The sequence below is a fragment of the Macaca nemestrina genome, chromosome 4 (genome assembly GCF_043159975.1).
Source record: "Macaca nemestrina isolate mMacNem1 chromosome 4, mMacNem.hap1, whole genome shotgun sequence".
In the NCBI taxonomy this organism is placed as follows: Eukaryota; Metazoa; Chordata; class Mammalia; order Primates; family Cercopithecidae; genus Macaca; species Macaca nemestrina.
In genome coordinates, this window is record NC_092128.1 from 123,400,441 (window position 1) to 123,408,889 (window position 8,449).

The window sequence follows — 8,449 nt, forward strand, 5'->3', positions numbered from 1 at the left end:
TTGCCAAATGCTGGAAGCAATCAAGACGTCCTTCAGTAGACAAATGGATAAATAAACTGCGGTATATTCAAATGATAAAATGTTCCTCGGATTTTAAAATAAGTAAGCTATCAAGCCATGAAAAGAAATGGGGGAAACTCAGATCCATGCTATTAAGTTAAGCCAATCTGAAAAGGATACATACTTTAAAATTCCAACTATATGACATTCTGAAAAGGGAAACTATGGAGACAGTAAAACAATCAGTGCTTGCCAGTGGTCAAGGAAAGGGAGAGATGAGTAAGTGGAGCACAGAAGAGTTTCAGGGCAGTGAAGCTGCTCTGTACAATACTTTAATGGTGGATATATGACCTTATAAGTTTGTCCAAATATACAGAATGACTACAAGAGTGAAACCTACATAACCATGAACGCTGCATGATAATGATGTGTCAGTGTTGATTCACATCAGTTGCGATGAATGTACCACTCTGGTGGAGGATGTTGACAATGGGGAAAGTGTGCATATATGGGGTCAGGAGGTATATGGGCAATTTCTGTAACTTGTCTAAATTTTGTTGTAAACCTAAAACTGCTGCTTATAAAGATGTTTGTTCTCCCAAAATTGATTTGTACACACAATGTCATTTCATGAAAAGTCCAGGATTCTCTTTGTATGTGTGGACACTGGAAACCGATTCTAAAATCTATCTGGAAATCGAAAGGACTAAGAATAGTTAAGACATGCATGAAGAATAAAGACAGAAGATTTAATCACTTGATAGTAAAACTTATTTTAAGCTATGATAATTTACTGTGCTGTTGATTCAAAAATAAACCAATAAAATCAAAGAAAGTCCAGAAATAAACGCCTCCATGTAAGTACTCTATTTAGGACAGACGTGAAAGTGTGGACCAGTGTAACCAATGTTCTTTTCAACAAATTATGGTGGATTTTCGCACAACAGAATTACACTGAGTGACTGTAGGAGCTCAAAAAGGCCCAGGCTGCTGAAGATGCCCCCGGCTCCCGCGGGCCCTCCTTGGACCTGGTCTCTAAGTTGAGGGAGGCTGAGGAGACATGGAGCACGCTGCAGGCCAAATGTGACCAGCACCACGGCATCCTGGTGGAGATGGAGGGGATGCTCAGAGACCTGCAGAAGAGCCTGGAGGAGAAGGAGCAGGTGTCCAGGGCCAAAGTAGGCACCACAGAGGAGGTATTCGAGAAGTCACCTGTCAGTGAAACATCTCAAAGATACTGTAGAGAAGCTAAAAGGAGAACTTGAAAGTTCAGACCAGGTGAGGCAGCACAGGTCGCATTTGAAGGCAGAGCTGGAGAAGTACATGGCAGCCCCCAGCTCTGTGCCAGAACTATGCCATGGAAGTGGTGGGGTTGAGGCAACTTCTACTAGAATCTCAATCTCAGCGGGATGCAGCCAAGAGCGAAGCCCAGAAACAGAAGGATGTGCTCGTCCTGCTCAGGCAGCAGTTGAGTGAAATTAAGAGCCACGTGGGGGATGGTGACCTAGCAGGGGCCCCAGTTGCCTCCCCAGACTTACCCCCAAACCTCCTAGCCGAGCACGACCCCGTTCAGCTAAAGACGCAGCTGGAGCAGACAGACGCCAACCCGGAGGACAAGCAGAGGCAGCGGCAGAAGCTCACGGTCGAGTTTGAGGCTGCTCAGGCCTCAGTGTGTTGTTTACAAGAAGAGTTGGAAAAGCTCCGCACAGCCTGCCACCTGGAGTCTTCGGAAATGGAGGAGGCCGTGCAGCTGAAGGAGAGATTATAAAAAGGGATGTAGTTAACGACTGACCTGGGCCGTACCGCCACCAAGCTGCAGGAGCTTCTGAAGATGACCCAGCTGGCAAGGGATGACCAGCTGGCAAGAGGGAAGGACACAGTAAAGAAGCTGTAGGAACAGCTGGAAAAGACAGAGGACAGCAGCAGCTCAAAGGAGGGCACCTCTGTCTGAGTCTCCTCTGTGGAAAAAGAAGTTACTGTCGGACTTACCAAAATGCCGTACACATTTCTTACATATCAGCCAACCAACCTACAGTGTTATCCAGGCCCAACTTTCCGTAGCTCCGAAAGAATGAATTAGAGACTTGAGAGTGTCTTGAAGTCAGAGAAGTAGACCTTCCTGATCCCCCATTTGTAAACAAACCTGTGTCACATTTGATAAACACGATCTTGGGCACAGCCCAAGGCCACCGCTGAGTGACGCCAAAGCCCTCGTTGACTCTGACAGTCCCTGCAGGGTGTGTGGGAGGCCAGGAGCTCTGGGGTCTGTCTGTTGATGCAATCATTTTGTCTTTTTAAGTGGAGCGGAGTGGGAGGTGAGCAGGACCGGGCAGCGAGTTCTGGAAGTCTGCGGGACTGACTGGAGGCCACAGCCACTCACCCCTAGACATTGCAAACCAGAACTGACCTGCGACCTCCTGAGTGTTGATGCCATTAAAACCAACGTTGGTGACCGTGGTGGCAGGGGGTAGGGGGGGCAGAAAGTAGGAATACTGTGTCCAGAATTGGTGGGTTGTTGGTCTCGCTGACTTCAAAAATGAAGCCACAGACCGTCGCGGTGACTGTTACAGTTCTTAAGGATGGTGTGTCTGGAGTTTGTTCCTTCAGATGTTCAGATGTGTCTGGAACTTCTTCCTTCTGGGGGTTCATGGTCTCGCTGTCAGGAGTGAAGCCACAGACCTTCGTGGTCAGTGTTACAGTTCTTAAAGGCAGCACGTCTGGAGTTGTTCATTCTTCCAGGTGGGTTTGTGGTCTTACTGCCTTCGGGAGTGAAGCTACAGACCTTCTGGCACAGCGTTGGGGGTTGCCATGTGCTTCTCCAGCTCTGCCTCAAAATGCACGACGTGTGCTGCCTCACCTGGTCTGAACTTTCAAGTTCTCCTTTTACCTTCTCTGCGAGATCTTTGAGATGTTTCACTGACAGGTGACTTCTCGAGTACCTCCTCTGTGGCACCTACTTTGGCCCTGGACACCTGCTCCTTCTCCTCCAGGCTTTTCTGCAGGTCTCTGAGCATCCCCTCCATCTCCACCAGGATGCCGTGGTGCTGGTCACATTTGGCCTGCAGCGTGCTCCATGTCTCCTCAGCCTCCCTCAACTTAGAAACGAGGTCCAAGGAGGGACCGCGGGAGCCGGGGGCATCTTCAGCAGCCTGGGCCTTTCTCTTTGAGCTCCTGCAGTCACTCAGTGTAATTCTGTTGTGCGAAAATCCACCATAATTTGTTGAAAAGAACATTGGTTACCACTGGTCCACACTTTCACGTCTGTCCTAAATAGAGTACTTACATGGAGGCGTTTATTTCTGGACTTTCTTTGATTTTATTGGTTTATTTTTGAATCAACAGCACAGTAAATTATCATAGCTTAAAATAAGTTTTACTATCAAGTGATTAAATCTTCTGTCTTTATTCTTCATGCATGTCTTAACTATTCTTAGTCCTTTCGAGTTCCAGATAGATTTTAAAATCGGTCAGTGTTACAGCTCTTAAAAGCAGCACGTCTGGAGTTATTCATTCTTCCTGGTGAGTTTGTGGTCTTGCTGCCTTGCGGAGTGAAGCTGCAGACCTTCATCGTGAGTGTTACAGCCCTTAAAGGCAGCGTGGACCCAAAGAGTGAGCAGCAGGAAGATTTATTGCACAAAGCAATAGAACAACCATTCCACAGTGTGGAATGGGACCCAAGCGTGTTGCCACTGCTGGCTAGGACAGCCTGTTTTATTCCCTTATCTGACCCCACCCACATCCTGCTGACTGGTCTATTTTACAGAGAGCTGATTGGTCCATTTTGAGAGAGTGCTGATTGGTGTATTTACAATCCTTGAGCTAGACAGAGTCACAGAGTGCTAGCTAGCTAGATACAGAGTTAACTAGATACAGAGTACCAATTGCTGTATTTACAAATCTTGAGCTAGACACAGAGTACTGATTGGTGTATTTACAAACCCTGAGCTAGACACAGAGTGCTGATCAGTGCATTTGCAATCCTTGAACTAGACACAGAGTCACAGAGTGCTAGTCCTTCAAGTCTCCACCAGGTTAACAGATACAGAGTACCAATTGGTGTATTCACAAACCTTGAGCTAGACACAGAGTGCTGATTGGTGTATTTACAAACCCTGAGCTGGACACAGAGTGCTGATTGGTGCATTTATAATCCTTGAGCTACATACAGAGTGCTAGAGGGAAAAGTTCTCCAAGTCCCCACTAAGTTAGCTAGATACAGAGTGCTGATTGGTGCACATACAATCCTCTGGCTAGATATAAAGGCTATCCAAGTCCTCATCAGGTTCAGGATGTTGGCTTCACCTAGTGGATCCTGCCCCGGGCTGGCAGGCGGAGCTGCCCGCCGGTTTCCAGCCAAGCCTGCACTCCTCAGCCCTTGGGCTGTAGATGAGACTGGGCATCATGGAACAGAGGGCGGCGCCCTTCTGGGAGGCTCAGGATGCACAGGAGCCCACCACAGCAAGGGAGCTCAGACATGGCAGGCTGTGGTCCCAAGCCCTGCCCGTGGGAAGGCAGCTAAACCCCGCTAGAATTTGAGTGCAGTGCCAGTGGGCCAGCACTGCTGGGGAACCTGGAGCAACCTCAGCAGCTGCTTGCCTGGGTGCTAAGCCCCTTACTGCCCTGGGCAGGTGGTGCCAGGCAGCCGCCCTGTGTGTGGCCCACCAAGCCCAAGCCCATGCCCGTGCCTGTGGGAACTCACACTGGCACTGGCACTGGCCCGCGAGAGCCACCTGGAGCCCCGGTTCTGCCTGCGCCTCTTGCTCCACACCTCCCGGCAAGCAGAGGGAGGTAGCTCCAGCCTCAGCCAGCCCAGAGAGGGGCTCCCACAGTGCTGTGGCAGGCTGAAGGGCTCCTCAAGCACCACCAGAGTGGATGCAGAGGCCAAGGAGGCACTGAGAGTGCTAGTACATTGTCACCTCTCAATAAAGAAAAATTAAAAAAAAAAAAATGACGGTAGATCCCTTACATAATATTGAACACAAAAATCAATTAAACCTGAATTAGTGGCCAGGTGCGGTGGCTCAAGCCTGTAATCCCAGCACTTTGGGAGGCCGAGAGGGGCGGATCAGGAGGTCAGGAGATTGAGACCTCCCTGGCTAACACGGTGAAACCGTGTCTCTACTAAAAATACAAAAAAAAAAAATTAGCCGAGCATGGTGGCAGGCGCCTGTAGCCCCAGCTACACGGGAGGCTGAGGCAGGAGAATGGCGTGAACCTGGGAGGGCGGGGCTTTCAGTGAGCAGAGATCGGGCCACTGCACTCCAGTCTGGGCGGCAGAGGGAGACTCCATCTCAAAAAACAAAAACAAAGAAACAAAAAAAACCTGAATTAGTAATCCAAATGTGAAAAGTAAAACAATAAGAAAGATAATATTGAAGCATACCATCATTAATTGTATTAAGGAGTTTTTAAACAGAGTTAAGCATAACAAAATAACCCACCAACTATAAAGAAAAGGAGTAATAAATAAGATTACATTAAAATTAGAAACTTCCGTTAATCAAACTTCATTTTCTAGAGAGTGAAAAGGAAAATTATGGACTTAAAAAAATGGTGAACATGAAACTAACAAAAAATTACATTCAGAGTTTAGAAATGAGCAAGAAATGTGAACAGAAACTTTGCAAAAATAACATACAAATGGTCAATGCCCAGTATCCTCATGCTTACTAAAACTCTTAAAAATACAAATGAAAACCATAACTTAATGTCACTTTATATGCATCAAAATGTCAAAAAGATCGACAGTACCAAATAGGCCAATAATAGGAAGCAACTGAAAGCCCATATATTGCTGGTGACTGTATAAATTGATATAAAATCACTGAGAAAAATCATTTGGCATTATTAATCAAAGTTGACTATAACACAGCAATTTCACTTATTTGTCTACATTTTTTTAAAAAAAACACCATATATGTGTATTTCAAGAGATACATACAGAAATACTCATAGCTCCTTTAGTTCTAATAGTCCCAAGTGAAGATAATCTAAAAGCCATCACCAATAAAATATTTAAATAAGCCGTGGCATATTCATTCAACAAAATTGTATACAGTATTTAAAAGGAACGGATTATTGCTATATGAAATGCCACAAATGAAAGGTACAAACATAATATTAAGCAAAATAAAGTGGACAGAAATGAGTACATGGTGTATGATTTCATTTATGTAGAAATATAAAAGAACAATTATTAATGTGATAGGACTCAGAATGATGCTCACATCGTGGAGGGCCAGGGTAATGATCATCACTGTAAATCTGCAGAAGAGCTGGTATGTTTTATTTCTCTACTAAGATGATAATCACATGTTGTTTTCACTTTGTAATCATTTTTCTGTTTTCAATTTGTACATTATCCTTTATGAACATTTTAGTAGGGGTTGAGAGGTCATTTCAAAAAATGCTCTGATACTGCCTGTAATGTCATGCTATGTGTTAAAAACTCAGAACATACACCCAACAACTCTATGAGCTTTCCCAAACAGTTAGTGTTTATTAACCACAAGTACACAGTGGTACAAATTTCTAATAAAAATATGTCTAGATCGCTATTATAAAAATGTATATGTTTTTTAATGAAATCTGCATGCCTTGATTATTTGTTATCTGGGAGTTTCAACAATGAGCCAGTGTTGAAATGGAGGAAGCTGCCTGAAAAATTGATGAAATGATGTAAGATACATGATTTAAAGGGACACCTTAATCATGTTATCAAAACACAGGAGGTTCTGTCTAGGTCCTGCTGCCTGCCACACAGAAAGCTAATCACTGAGAAGTCGAGTATTGCCAAGGAAGAAGGCTTTAATTGGGTGCTGCAGCCAAGGAGATGGGAGTTCAAGTCTCAAATTCATCTCCTTGACCAACTAAAGCTAGAGGTTTGTGTATCAGGCAAGAAATGTAACAACGTGTAAGGAAATAGAAACTCTGGAGGGGCAAGCAAGCAACCATGGTGAGTGAGGGCTCTGGCATCTGGTGTGGTGATCTGGTTTCAGTTCTTTGATACTTTTTAGGAGAGGCCTGAAGGTCATTTCCTGAGGAAGGAACTCAGATAAAACAAATGTAAGTTTCAAGCTTTAACAGCAGAAGGGTCTCTGCAGGATGTACAGGTTTGTTACATAGGTAAACATGTGCCATGGTAGTCATGGCAGTGGTGGCCTAGCTGGAGTAGCCACTGTCATGATGCTGGCTGCAGTGGAGGATGCGTGCCATGGGCTATGTTCTCCATGGAGCCAGAGGGAGCAGAGAACAGGTGGCAGCTGATCCCCTTTCTGAATTGGTGAGTTGGGAGACCCAGCCTCCCAGATGCAGCAGCAGCTGTCTAGCTGTGACTGCAACCGGGAATCTCTGCACTCTTGGAGACCCGGGAAGTCCTCCTGTCCCACAGGCTCAGAAGTGCCCACTCCTGCTGCCTGACCTCTCCCTGCTCCGGTGCCTAGTCTGATTTTGGAGCAAAGTTGAGGCCTAGCACAGGTACCGTCATGATCTGCCCAGGCGTGCACACTCTCGGGACAGTGCTGACATGACAGACCCCTGCTCCCTCTGTCCCCCTCCGGACTTTGGGCATTGACAAGCATAGGAGGGAGGCTGAGGTGGGGCTGAGGTCAGCTTGGCGTGAGCCTGAAGGCACCTCTCAGCACCAAGAGCCTGGGCACCATGGACAGCAGCTTGATGGTGGCAGAAGGCAAACAGGGTCCTGGGTGAAAAGAGGCAGGTAACCAGTGAAGCCCAAACCTTTAAAGCAGGAATGGCCTGTAGGCAGCCTGGAGGCTGGGCTGTCAGTTCTGCAGACTGAAGTGAGAACTTATGGTGTTTTTTTCTGGGCCCACCTGTGGCCACCCATGGACCAATCAGCATGCACTTGATCCCCTCTGAATCCCATAAAAATCTGGACTGAGCCAGAATCCTGTAGACAACAGGACAACCTGCTTGCAGATAGGAGCTACCCACTCTGGGTTTCCTCTCTGCTGGGGGTTGTAGAGATGACAGACTGACCTGCCTGCAAATAGGATTTACCTACCCTGGGTCTCCTCTTTGCTGAGGGCTGCAGAAACTTTGAGACCACCTGCCTGCAGAAGGAAGCAAACCGCTGCAGGTCTCCTCATAATTATGCTGCTCAGTGAAGCTCTTCTCTGCCATGTTCACCCTTCAGTTGTCTGTGTACCTCATTCTTCCTGGATGTGGGACAAGAACTCAGGACCAACCAAAAGGCAGGACTAAAGGAGCTGTAACAGAACAGGGCTGAAACATGCCCCCAACACTTGCCACATTGTGGGCGACAAGGAGAGAAGAGTTGCAGCCCTTTCAAGAGCCCAGACCTAGAGGCTCCCTGAGCCAGGGCTTTTGCATTCTCTTTGGGGTTTTACAGTTGCTGATGTCTCCAAGTCTCTGGGAGCCACTGCATTCTCCTCGTCCAGATGTGGGTGCCCACAGCAGATGCTATGTG

General features: G+C 46.7%; 1 pseudogene; it reads left to right on the plus strand.

Annotated features, from left to right (window-relative positions):
• Nucleotides 1–906: 906 nt before the first annotated feature.
• On the plus strand, nt 907–1,990 carry LOC105493072 (ribosome-binding protein 1-like; annotated as a pseudogene).
• The last annotated feature ends 6,459 nt before the right edge of the window (nt 1,991–8,449 follow it).